General features: G+C 49.0%; 1 protein-coding gene across 2 annotated transcripts in view; it reads left to right on the forward strand.

Moving 5' to 3' along the window:
- The window catches only part of GJC3 (gap junction protein gamma 3), a gene marked incomplete at its 3' end in the record, with an annotated part of 32150 nt that overhangs the window by 8312 nt on the left and 9959 nt on the right, over positions 1 to 13879 (forward strand). The window contains exon 2 of one of the 2 annotated variants that reach the window (XR_013831646.1): positions 3830 to 4769. The exons of the other annotated variant lie outside the window; for it this stretch is intronic. Of the gene's footprint in view, positions 1 to 3829; positions 4770 to 13879 lie in introns of those variants that run through there. 2 annotated transcript variants of the gene reach the window in all.

The following is a 13879-nucleotide window of genomic DNA, read 5'->3' on the forward strand; positions in this document are numbered from 1 at the left end:
TTGGCAACAATTTTTTGAAGATGACAACAAAAGCACAAGCAACAAAAGCAAAGATAAATAAGTAGGATTGCATCAAAATAAAGAACTGCTCAGGGGAAAAAAATCTGCAAAATGAAAAGGCAGCCTATGGAAAGGGAGAAAATATTTGCAAACCATCTATCTAATAAAGAGCTACTATCCAAAATGTATAAGAAACTTATACAACTTATACAACTTAACATCAAAAACCTAATAATCTGTTTATTGTATAATGGACAGAGGACCTGAATAGACGTTTTTCCAAGGAAGACATACCAATTGCCAACAGGTACTTGAAGAGATGCTCAGTATCACCAATCATCCAGAAAGTGAAAATCAAAACGACAATGAGGAGCTTCCCTAGTGGCACAGTGGTTAAGAATCCGCCTGCCAATGCAGGGGATACGGGTTCGAGCCCTGGTCCGGGAAGATCCCACATGCCGCGGAGCAGCTAAGCCCGTGAGCCGCAAATACTGAGCCTGCACTCTAGAGTTCGCGAGCCACAATTACTGAGCCCGTGTGCCACAACTACTGAAGCCCGCAAGCCTAGAGCCCGTGCTCCGCAACAAGAGAAGCCACTGCAATGAGAAGCCTGCGCACAACGAAGAGCAGCCCCCACTCGCCGCAACTAGAGAAAACCCGCGCGCAGCAATGAAGACCCAATGCAGCCAAAAAAAAAAAAAAAAGACAATGAGATATCACCTCACATTTGTTATAATGGCTGTTATCAAAAAGACAAGAGATAACAAAAGCTGGTGAGGATGTAGAGAAAAGGGAACCTGGTGCATTATTGGTGGGAATATAAATTGGTACGACTATGGAGAACAGTATGGAGGTTTTTCAAAAAATTAAAAATAGAACTACGATATGACCCAGCAATCCCACTTCTGCGTAGATATCCAGAGGAAATGAAATCAGGATCTTAAAGAGATATCTGCATTCCTGTTCATTGCAGCATTATTTGCCATAGTAAAAATACCGAAACAACCTAAGTGTCCATCTAGGGATAAATGGATAAAGATGATGCGATATATATCTTCTTCTGGTATATGGGATTATTCAGCCATGAGAAAGAAGGATATCCTGCCATTTTTGACAACATAGAGGGATCTTGAGGGCATTATGTTAAGTGAAGTAAGTCAGACAAGAAGTCTCTGGGTCCAACAGCCAGTTCTGGATTAACCCAAGCTCTTCTGTTCCTTAGTAGAATATCCTCAGGTTCATCCACGTTGCAGCATGAGTAAGGATTTCCTTCCTTTCTAAAGTTGAATAATGTTCCATTGTTTGGATAGATCACATTTTGTTTATCTGTTCACCGTTTGATGGACACTTGGGTTGTTTCCACCTCATCTTGACATTTAAGAGACAAATGACGTGATCTTACCTGTGTTGTCAGAGCATCGAGCATGTTAGGAAAGGAGACAGACTTGTGAGGACTGTGAATAATTGATGGAGGTGCAGCAAGACAGGAGCAGTCTGCGGGAGAAAAGGGCCCGAGTCAGAACATAATTTGGTGACATCTAGGCTGCCGGGGCTGAAAGGGAAGGGACAGGAACCTTAGCTTGGGAGGTTGGGAGGAGAAACCCAGAGGACAAGGATCAGGAGGTAGAAGAGGCGACGGTGAAGAGGGAAAGTAGTTTTGGTTTTCTTTGGGGGTAGGGTGGAGTGGGGAAGATCATGCTGGAACTGGGACTTGTGATTCTGAGACGTCTTCAGGACATCCAGGTGGCAATGCTGGGGAATAGGTGTGAAAACGGAGTGAGATGATCCCATAATTATAAAAGGAATCAACAAATACAGTGGAAGAGAGATGCCCTCCTCTCTCCTCTCACCCAGGGCTCCCGGCCAAAGCCCTGCAGGTTCTTAAGAGCTGCTGGGAGAACTTCTCCGAGCCCGTTAGCTGGACACACAGTGCCCTCTCCTGGCCATAACTTGAACCTGCAACTGAGCCTGCATCCTAGGGCGGAAATGCCTTTCCCGCTGAATATCCTGAAAGCCGCAGCTGCGGTCCATTAGCCTAAGAAAGAACTGTGACTGACCCGCACTACGGGTTTTAAGACCCCGCACGTGAGGATTGCGTGCTCAAGGGTCCAGAGAAGCTAACCGCCCCCTCAGCAGGTGCCGTGAGCCTCGGAGGCACCTGCGGGACAGCAAAGTGGAAATGGGAGACCAATACGGAAGGTTCACGCCTGACTTAAAGGAGTCCGATGCTTTTGCTATAAACGCCGTTGTTTATTTGAAAGCATTCACACACCGGGAACATCACAAAGAGAAGAAAGACCCAGGGCGGTGAGAGCTCCTTCATCCCTGTGGTCCCTTGAGGGCGGCAAGGGCAATGTTGTAATTCCATCATTTTTCTCTGCCTGGCCCCTGCCGCTGACCCCGTCTCCTAATCCCACCTTCTTCCGAGGTCTGGGACTTAACACAGAGGGGCCTGGCCTCTTCTGTGTGTCGGGCATCTGAGCAGCTCCCAGGAGCTCCAAATCCCATCCTCTCCCCCATCAGGAAAAGTGCTGCGACCACCCAGCCCCGGCCGGATCCCCGGCATCTGAGTTTTGAGGTGCCCAGAGCTGGCTGCATGGCTTGAGGGTTTGGAGGAGAGGAAGGAAGGGGGAGAAGGCAGCACAACAGAACCCAGGAAACAGTCTAGACTGAGCTTTTCTCGTAAATTCTGAGAACTCTCCCCTGTCCTGTTATCCACAACATACCACGATTTTTTCCTGATTGGGAGGCCTCCCGTGCCTTAGACTAAACACTCGCCTGGTTCTCAGAGCTTCGGGTCTCCCAGTGAATTCTCTGCACAGATGCAGCCCAAGCATTCGTTCCTCCTTCCCCTCTTCCCAGGACAGCATCCTGCCCCGGTGCTCCCGGCCACGAGGGCACGCACCCACACTGGGAACCCAGCCTCCTCCCTCCCAGCCATGGACCCCAGGCTCTCCATCACGTGTGAGCCTGAAACCACATAATCCACGGCCCACTGGGGACGTGGAGTGTGCACAGGCAGGAAGGGTGACATCTTGCCAAGGAGCTGGACTTGTTGATAAAGCAAGATTTAGAGGCTCTGGCTCTGTTTACAGAGCAGAGAGAGGGACCCTCCCCCCCTTAGGGTGGGGAAAGGCAAAATCAAGGTCAGCCATGGGGTGGCGTTGGGGGTACTCACAGCGGTGGCTCCGGGGACAGATTTTTAAAATATGTAAACATTGCAAAACTGTCACATGGCTTCACTAAGGGCCTTTCACAAGCCTGGTGACCATGGGGAGAGAGGGTGAGAGATGTGAGAAGGAATGCCAGTGAGGGGCGGCTACGTGGTGAACTGCCCCGTCCTGGGCACCCTCCCCTGGCTGCTCTCTGCCCGTGTCACTCACCTGGAGGCCCCAGCAAGGGCTTGTCCACAGGTAGAAGCGCAGAGAAAAGAGCCTTCTGGCCAGAGCCCAGCTGAACCCCAGCTCTCCCCCGGGCCCTGCTTCCAGCCACAGCTGTGTCTATCTCTTCGCTTTCCATTCCCCCTCGGAGGAAAGACCAGCAGCTGGAGGCAGTCCTCCTCCTGCCTGCGTTTGAGAAGCAGCAGAAACATGGTTTCCTGAGCAAGGGGTGGGGCTGGAGAATCACTCCGAAGCCAGTGTGGAGGCAAGGAGGTGATGCCTGGGAGGAGCGCCCTGGGTGAGGCTCTGATCATAGCAATGGCAGGTCTTAGAGCCCAGGGCATGGAGGGGCCCTGGGCGGCAGGAAGGAATGCAGCCCCCGGTTACCTTCCTAACTTTCCTCTGTGTCACCTCTTTGTCCCTGCTGTCTACCACTGTTCAATTCTTAGGCCTTCCAGAAAAAAGCCCTGTGAGCACTGACTATCTCCAGTTCTTGCCCCACCATCACTGCTCAAGCCACTGCAACCTGGCAGCGTTTGGTCCTCTTAACCAGCGGGGTGGAGAGGAAGATGGGAGATGCCTGACGTGGAGAGGAAGATGGGAGATGCCTGACAGCTGGAGTCAGGAGAGCTGGGAGAGCCCTGACCCTGGTTCCTAAAGAGAAGTGGCACCGAAGAATGTTCCTGAATACAGCTCTGCAAGATTGCAGGTGCTGCAGAGGCAGGGGCTGTGCCTGTCACGCTGACCATGGTGTCCTAAGCTGCGTGTCTCACACGTGGTACATTTGAAGTAACAAGAAAACACAGTAACTAGGAAACAGAAGATGAGAGGAAAGCAATCAATTTAACTGTGTCAGAAATCACAACATATTTAAATAGGTTAATTTCCTATATTAAAATGCAGATGTTTAGGACTTAATTCTCCATTTCTTGGAATCCTTAAGAAGACATACTGTTACCCAGAAGGCCTTTATAGTTTTGCAATGTGTAAAATAAGCATCAGCCCAGAGCAGAGAAGCAGAAGTTTGCAGTCCAAGGGCAATGTGATGAGCTGAGTTGTGTTCCCCCAAATTCATGCGTTGAAGCCCTAACTCCCAGTACCTCAGGATATGACTGTACTTAGAGATAGGGCCTTTAAAGAGGTAATTGAGTTAAAATGAGGCCATTAGGGTGGGCTCTAATCCAATTTGTCCGGTGCCCTTATAAGAAGAGGAAAGTTGGACACACAGGAGACACCAGGGTGTGCGTACACAGGGGAACAACTGCGTGACAACACAAGGAGATGGCCATCTGCAAGCCAAGGAGAGAGGCCTCAGGAGAAACCAACCCTGCCAACACCTGATCTCAGCTTTCTCGCCTCCAGAACTGGGAGAAATAAATTTCTGTTTTTTAAGCCACCCATCGTGTGGTGTTCTGTTACGGCGGCCCTAGGAAACCAATACAGTCATGTACAAGAACGTCGGGTGCTGACAGGTTATGGGCAGGTTACCAAAGGCATCTGCTACAGGGACCAACTCATTTCATCAGATTCTCAAGGGGGCGATGATCTCCCAAAGTTAGAGTCACAGCGTAGAGATTTCATAACTCAGGGTGGAGATAGAGAAAGGTAGAAAGTGCCCCTCACCCCAGCTTCCGAGGCTGCTCACCCTGACTCATTTGCCCGGCGGGAAGAGAACCCACTAGAAGGTAGTGTGTGGGGCAGAGGCTCATCTCCTATAAACAACCAAGGAGCTGCAATGTGAGGATGTGAGAAAATTTGGGAAGTAACTGCATAAAGGAAAACCCTAGGGGCCTTGAGTCATCGGGCTGATCCTGTGCTGTGTACTTCAGAGTTACGATGAACTTTAACCTCCATATGGGGAAGAGGAAAATAAAATAAAATGAGGCTACCTGGGAGGGGGGGTTGTCTTCTCTCCTTCTGCCCCTTCTGGGGAAGCCAGGGGCATGAGGAGATATCTGCCAAGGGGGCTTCAGGGAAAAATTCAGTTGAGTCTCTTCAGTTTGGGCCACTTTGTTTAAGAATGCTCGATAGCAGTTATTAACCTCCCCGGTAGAAAGTATTTCCTGGAGCTCTCCTGCTGTGGGGGATATTAATCCAGCCACCTAGGCTGAAGATACAAATTTGAGAGCTTTCAGCAGATTGATGGCTTCAAATCCATGGAAATGGAGTGAAAATCCTAGGAGAGGGTGGGCACAGAACATAGAAGAAAGTCCATGCATTAATCATGAAAGACAAACCGAGTTATCAAAAAAAAACCCTTCTGCATCTCAAAGGCTTAAAATAAAGGTGTGTTTCTCACTTACTTCACAGTTAGTGACCGAGACGTATGGCCCCGCCTAGATGTCAGGGGCCTGGGGACTGAGGCCATCCTGTGTATCCAGGAGGACAATGGATTGGCTTGGTGGACACACAGCATCACCTCTGCCACAGTCCAGGCCCGGGCTTCCATCAAAGGAAGCTGAGACAGGAAGCCCGTGTGCAACGTGACAGCCTGCAGAGGTGGGGCTGCAGGAAGTGGCTCAGAGCAAAAACCTGGGATGCACACTTGAGTGGTCCCTTCCCCCCAACAGCTCATATCCAGCCCATCAGCAAACCCAGTGCTCGCAGATCCATCAGCAAGTCCTGGAGGCTTGATCTCCGGGATATATCCTAATCTGGCTGCCTACTACCTTCTCCACTGCTGCCACTCCGGTCCAAGCCCTTCACTGGGGCCTGGATCTGTTTTCCTGATCTCCCTCCTTGCATCACTGTGGTCAGTTCACACAGCAGCTGAAGGGATATTTTAAAAACTTAAATCAAATCATATTGCCACCTTGGCTAAAACCCACCAGGAGTTCCATTTGCAGTAGAAACTCTTTTCCAAGGCCTACAAAGTCCGACGTGATCTGGTTTCAACATCTTCTCTTAGGGCTTTCCTCTTGTTCACAATGGTCCAGCCCCACTGGTCTTTATTCTGTCTTTCAAACACCTAGATGTTTCCTTCCCCAGGACTTGGCATTTGCTGTGCCCTCTGCCCCAAATGCTCTTCCCTCAGATAGTCCCAGCTTTGATTTCTTTACTTTTCTTTCTCTTTCTTTTCACTTGGGAAGGAAAAAAAAAAAGAGCCTCAGTGATGGGTGGTCTGGGATCTCTTGTGACACCCTCAGATGATGTACAGATAGGCTTCACTCAGACTTCTTCTTGAAATCTCCCCTGATACTTCTATCTGAAAGAAATCTCAGCATGAAAAGAGTGCATGTTGGAATTGGTTATCATGGAAGCGGTCGTGGGAGGAGGTGAGATTGCAGCTGGACCTTAACAGTGAGGGTTGTTTCAGTAAGCAGAATTGGGGTAACCTCCACGCAGGAAGGGGCTGTACCTACCTTGTTCTACTGGGTCTCCAGTGCTTATTAGAGTACCAAGCAGAAAACAGATACTCAATATAGAATTCTTGAATGAATTCACCACCAAATGAACAAAGGAAAGAGAGTGAAAACACTAAAAATGTGTGATGACGACAAACAACAAGGTCTATTTGGCTGGAACAGCCAGTTCTAGTGAGAAACGAGGTTGAAAAGCAGCATTCAGCTGAATTGAAGAGAGCATTAGCAGAGAATGTATTTAAGTCCTATACCCGGTTGGTGTCTCCTGCCTAATTCGGAGCATGCCATCCCTCCAATCCCCTGGTGAACGATCCCCAGAGAAATCCTCCATAGAGAGCCGAGGTAGTACTTAGGGACTGAGGAACTGTCGAGAAGGAGATAATTTGTGGCAACGAGCCTCTCCTGGCCGGGGCGGGGCGGGGCGGGGGGGGGGGGCGGCGGGGCGGGACGGGACATCCTCAGATTGCACCGGAAGTTGGTCCTGCCCGCAGGGAATCTGTTGGTGGGTCTTTGCTGGGTGGGCAGGAGGTGACCATGGCAGGACCCACATTTGGCTCTCTGGACCCCTTCTTCCTCCCTGCTGTGCCCAGTCGATGCCCATGGCCCCGCCCCACCCTCGGGTTGCTTCCCTTGTCGGGACCTTGCCACCTTCACATCCCAGCTGTCTCACACCCGACTGGTCAGGAACAATTTTTTTTTTTTTTTTTTTTGCGGTACGCGGGCCTCTCACTGTTGTGGCCTCTCCCGTTGCGGAGCACAGGCTCCAGACGCGCAGGCCCAGCGGCCATGGCTCACGGGCCCAGCCGCTCCACGGCATGTGGGATCTTCCTGGACCGGGGCACCAACCCGTGTTCCCTGCATCGGCAGGCGGACTCTCAACCACTGCGCCACCAGGGAAGCCCAGGAACAATCTTTTTAACCTCTTCTTGGCAAGCTGTCTTAGGCTTCCCCTGAAGTCTGAGCCCCTCCAGGAAGTTTCTCTAGGTGTCCAAGTGGCTCTGTGCCCTCTCCTTGTCCCCACACCTGGCCAGGACTCAGGTCTTCTGAGGTTTTCTCCCCCTTGCCCATCTCTCCTGTTGTAAATGGGGCAGATCTCACATTGCCTCATCCCTGGACTGTTCACGTGGACTGTTCAAGTGGACTCTACGTCTCCTCGTTGATCTGAAACTTTTCTCCTGTCACGTGTTATTCTTTATTTGTTCAAAGGCCAGAAGTTGCTTTGAAATATCACTGGCTGTGTTACTTCCTTCTGAGTTATTTGGTTCTTCTTCCATGACTAATTATTAAAGACAGCATTTCCACGTATTGTCCACCAAATACAGGGTAAGAAAAAAATACTACCATGAGTGAGAATTATAGAACCATGGGGCTTATCCAGGCCAGTGTCTCCCTGGGGAGCTCAGGACAAGGACAGAATCCAGACTTAGGCCCTTTTCTTGAGTCTCAGGAGTGGGCTGACAATGTCCTTCCCTGTCCCCAACCTTGTCCTGAACCTACAGCTTTTGAGAGTACTTTTGGTGGGTTAAGCAGGATTCTGAGGCACACTGTTCCACACCTCTAAGCCTTCCTCCTTCTCTTCCACTGAGTCATGCACCCTCTATGTCCCCTTTCCTCAAGGTTTCTTGGCCCTTCTTTTGCTCAATGCTGATGAGTAGAACATAAGAAGAAGTGAACACTTAGTCCAGGTAGTAGGTGATCCCTCTGAGCATCTCAGGGCACTCCTCCTCCAGGCAGCCCTCAGCCACTTCACTGAGCTGCTCTCCGATTCCCACTTCTGATGGGTGTCTGGGGCTGCAGGGTCCAAAGGGACTCAGGCTGGGATTTCTTTGTTGAACGTGTTGAATCTGTCCATTGTAGGCATACCTCCAGAGTGGTACCCTGATTTGTTTTTTTATTTGTGTTTTTACTCCAGAGCTTTCAACCCAACATTCCCTGGAAGGTGTGAGACTCTGAATGTATGGCCTCTTGGACCCTGTACACAGTCAGGTGGTCTGGCTTCATTTCCTGCTTCGTTCACATCACTTCCATCTCTGTTTTTAAAAAAATTTAATGTTTCATTTTTATCATTTTATCCTATAAAGCTATAAAAGCAGTTGAGGCTTGAGCCACATTTTTTAAAATTAATTTTTATTGGAGTATAGTTGTTTTACAATGTTCTGTTAGTTTCTGCTGTACAGCAAAGTGTGAGCCACATTTTTTGTTTTAAATAAATTTCCACACTTCCAATTACATGACCTTTTCACAATTCTTTCCTTTTTCTGTTAATTATGTTCCAGTAAAAATTCTTTGCTTAAGATCATAAGTATTTTTTTCCAATGCTTGGTTTATGCAAAAAGTAATATGGTTTCCAAAATATTTTTTCTTTATATTTCACGCAATGATTTTTCATATCTTTTCATATCTTTCATATCTTTTGGCTGGTTATTTTGTAGATACTTACCTCCATGTCTCTAAATAAAATGCTTTCTTGATATTTCATTATAAAGTCAATATCCTGGAAGATGATGATTTACCTTCATCCTTTCCCAGCCTCCACCACCACACACATCCATTTCCCATCATCCATCCTCCCAACATAAATACCTTATATGACAATTTAGGTTAGATCGTCATTATTTTCATTCTTGTGACTCTGTAATATATTCACATCTCTGCTGTGTAGTAAACTATAATCATTTTACTTTCCCACACAACTTTTTATTTTCAATGGAGCTAATAGTTATTACTTTTCGATGTTCTTATTCAACTGCAAGCTTCTCACCAGTCATATTAATCTCATCACAAGACATTCAGAAATCTCAGGTTTAGTGTGGTTGCTCTCCACACTTGGGATCTCCCTTTATCATCCTCATCTTGGGAATTCCATCTCTTACCTGTGTGGCACCTTCTATGTCCTCTATACCATATATATATTCTTCTCTTAGTTTACTTTTTCATTTTGACGGAGCACATTATCAAGAAGCTTCTGGAGGTAAATTTTTAGAGTGCTTGTATATCTGAAAATGTCCGTATTATACCCTCACACTTGAGTGACAGTTTGGCTAGGTATAGAAGTTTAGGTTAGAAATTATTTTCTTCAGAAGTTGAGGCATCTCTCTGTTATCTTCTGGCTTTCATTGGTACACTTGAAATGTCTGGAGACATTCTGATTTCTGATTCTTTAGTATGTGACCTGTTTTTTTTTGTCCCCTCTGGAAGCTTGTAAAAAAATTTATTTTTTTCTCTAGCATTTTGGAATGCAAGATATGAGTCTATTCCTCCTCAATTCTTTCTTTAGGGAACTCCTATTGTGTAGCTGTTGAACCTGCCAGCCAGGTTAATTTTTTAAATCTCTTTTCTCCTACTTTCTATTTCTTTTTTTTTTTACTATAGTTTCTGGGAAATTTCTTCAACCCCCCCCCCCCCCATGAGGGGCTACAGAAACAGAATGACCCATTGCTCTGTTCCTGTGCCTCATGGACCACCTGGAGCTTTCCAGGGCCAGTGAGAGGGGCTGGAGGGGACTGTCCAATTACGGGAGGACCCTCCCTCCCCTTGGTGGAGGGGGATCCCCAAGAGACAGGGGGACCCTGAGCCACACCTCACCAACCATATGGCTGAGGAGGAGGAGGGGGAGGGCCAAGGGGGCAGCAAGAAGAGCAGTCAATCCTCATGGCTATGCCTGGCCAGGAGAGCACTGAGTCACCACACTGATCACCGCAAGTGAGGATGTTCCTCTGCTTAATTCATCTGGAAAGCCCAGCTACAAAGAGAGGTGCTTTCCCCACTCCCCAGCCTGATCTGAGAAACAGAGGGGGGCGTCCAGGTGGCTGGGCATCCAGGTTGCTGGACACCAGCTGCCACCTTCACTGCCCTGGGGTGCTGTGGATTGGAGGGGGCACCTCACAGGTTCTCCCCGCCACCTCCAAACTCACACAGAAGGGTAGAGCTGTGGGCTGCTATAGCCCAGAATCCTGAACCCGTCCTGCGTCCCACGCCCACGAGAGCAACCAGAGATCAGTGTGTTAGCATCATTCTGATGCAGTCCTGCCTCACCAGCATGAGCAATCAGCTCGTGTGGACAGTGGGCCAATCTGGCATAGAGGTGGGGGTTGGGGACAAGGAGCTGGGGAGGGTGCTGTTGGGAGGGGCAATCTGCCATGGGTTTTGAACTCGCTGCACGTTCTGGGCGTCTCGACAATGCAAAGTCCTGTGTTATCTTTACCCAGGCTGTTTCTCAGGGTACTTCATGGAGCCACCTCCAGGGAAGAGGTATTGATCCCCTCTGGAAAAAGATCAGGCTTGTGCCAGCTCGCTGTCATTCCCCAAGCTCTGTGTTCCCTCCAAGCCTACCACCTGGGTCCGGTGGAGTCACTGTCTGGGATTTAGGGGCCATGCTGCTTGTTCTTTGTCTGTGTTCCAGAGCTGTCCTGTCTTCCGTCACATCCATGAAACATAACAGGCTGACTTATTGGCTTTCAAGTAGGGTTCAATTCCAGAGTCTGACAAGCACCTGCCCCAGGGGATGGTCTCACGCCCCTCCCCTGCCTGCATCTGATTCTCTGCTGGCAGTGTGTGTTGGGGGTACTTTGTGTGCTAAGCTGATCAACCCACCTGTGTGCACCCCAGCCCTGGATATGTCAGTGCACTCTTAGGAAACCAGGTCCACCGTTCCAGGGAAAAGAGTCAGGATGATCCAGCCCTCACTGCCGGCCTCCTGGAGCTCTTGTGGGGGACACCACACACCTTCGCTTTAGTAAGGTCCAAACCCGACATTGACACTTGGGTTGGTGTTTCTTAGACTCTGAGAGGTAATATCCCGTTTAGCCACAAGAGGAGCCTATCAGTGGGCTGGGGGAGGAAAATCAGCTCGGTGGGCACTCCTGAGTCGGCTGAATAGAATCTCTTTCTTTCTTTTTTCATTGAAATATAGTTAATGTAAAAAGTACTGGCTTATATTTTTGTGACCTTCAGATTGTCATGCAATGATGGGCCCAGGACTAGCTTATCTCCCTTCTCTCCAGGTCACGTAGTATCCCCGGCCCAGTGCTGTCGAATCCGATTCTCTGGGGAGATTTTTTTTTTTTGCGGTACGCGGGCCTCTCACTGTTGTGGCCTCTCCCGCTGCGGAGCACAGGTTCCGGACGCGCAGGCTCAGCGGCCATGGCTCACGGGCCCAGCCGCTTCGCGGAATGTGGGATCTTCCCGACCGGGGCACGAACCCGTGTCCCCTGCATCGGCAGGCGGACTCTCAACCACTGCGCCACCAGGGAAGCCTGTTTTTCTTTTTATTCTGACACTTTCCTTCTACTGACTGTAACTGAGCAGGGCCCTATGAGGCCTTTCCAGAATAACGCCCCCACCCCCATGTCCTCCGCCTGCCTTTTGTCTGTAGAAAAACTTTAGTCAACGAATAAATTTAATCAGAGAAGTGAGAAAATGCAGAAAGAAAGAAAAACAGTCAAGCAAGACAAACTAATAATACTTTAGCCATTAAACAAAGTCAAGGACCTTTAGTTCTGCCTCAAGGGCTATAGATAATATTCTGAGCCATGTCCTTTGAGCTGTTTTGCAGATACTGAAACCCCCTCCAGGTGGAAGAAGTTAACCGTGTGCTGACCACACAGGTAGACCCTAGACCAGTTGGAACCAGAAGGTTGATGATGCTGACTCCCCGTGACCTCACCACCGACCAATCAGAAGAATGTCCACGAGCTGACCACGCCCTGCTCCTAGAACACTGTGAGACTCCTCACTACCCCCTCCAGGGAGGGACACAGTTTTGAGGGCATTAGCCCGCTCTGGCCCCCTTTGCATGGCAAAGTAATAAAGCTATTCTTGTCTACTTCACCCAAAACTCTGTCTCTGAGATTTAACCCGGCACTGGTGTACAGATGCCCAATTTCGGCAACACGACTCCTTCTCAATCCTCGTTCCTGGTGGTGTCTCTCTCTCCCAAAGCAGATAGACACATCCAGCTGTGGAAAGAGGGAGGGAGGGAGGGAAGAAAGATTTCTCCCCCCATCACCATGAGGGTACAGAGATGCTCCCCAGCCTTGGGTGACCCCTGCACCCCAGGCACCCTTGCTGCTCCAGGTCCTGGCACTTTTCGTCAACATATGGCTGTGGGAGGAGCCTGGTCTCATCTGCTGGGAGGAGGGGAGACAAAGAGGGCCTTGTTTGGTGGAATAAAGAAGTGGGAGGAGAGTTCTCTTGACCCTTGGGGGCTTCTTTCCTGGCACCAATCCTCAGAAACTTACTGTGAAAGAGAAGTTTGTCTTGGTGCTTTAGGGTCCTGTCAGAAGCTTAGAAATAATTAAGCAGAAGCCCCCTCCCCCAGGCTCCAGCACCAACCTTAACCTCCTGCCCTGATACCCACACTGACCCAGGCACTGTGGACATTTATAAATGGAGCCATTGAGGAATCAGGAGAAATCCAGGCAACTTTGAAAAATGTGCCTATTCTCCGAGTCCTCTGTATCTCCCCACTTCCCACCCCTATTACAGACAAGTAGTCAAGGACTTTGGTCACTGCAGCCGGACTGTCTGCATCGCCCCGAATGGCGGGCTCACAGTTCTCTGTTTCCAAGGAGGTGATCACATGCCGTCAGCAAAGAGGTGCTGTAGGCACCTGACTCAGTGGCTCCTCCTTGAAAGGGGGAAAGAGTTGGACCCTAGATTCACCCTTGGTTCCCATCCTGCCTCTTCTACTTACTGCCTGAGTGGCCTTCACAAGTGATTCAACCTTTCTGAAACTTGTTTCGTTGCTAGTCACCTAACTCTGTTATTAGGTGTATAAATGCTTAGGATTTGATGAACTGACCCCTTTACAATACCGGAATGACCTCTTTATCCCTGGTAATATTTTTGCTATGAAACCTAATTTGATATTAATATAGTCCCTCAAGCTTTCTTTTTTTAAAAATTTATTTTACTTTATTTGTTTATTTTTGGCTGTGTTGGGTCTTTGTTGCTGTGCGCGGGCTTTCTCTAGTTGTGGTGAGCGGGGGCTACTCTTCGTTGCGGTGCACGGACTTCTTATTGTGGTGGCTTCTCTTGTTGTGGAGCACGGACTCTAGGTGCGTGAGCTTCAGTAGTTGTGGCACATGGTCTCAGTAGTTGTGGCTCATGGGCTCTAGAGAGCAGGATCAGTAGTTG

The sequence above is a fragment of the Stenella coeruleoalba genome (genome assembly GCF_951394435.1).
Source record: "Stenella coeruleoalba genome assembly, chromosome: 15".
Lineage (NCBI taxonomy): Eukaryota > Metazoa > Chordata > Mammalia > Artiodactyla > Delphinidae > Stenella > Stenella coeruleoalba.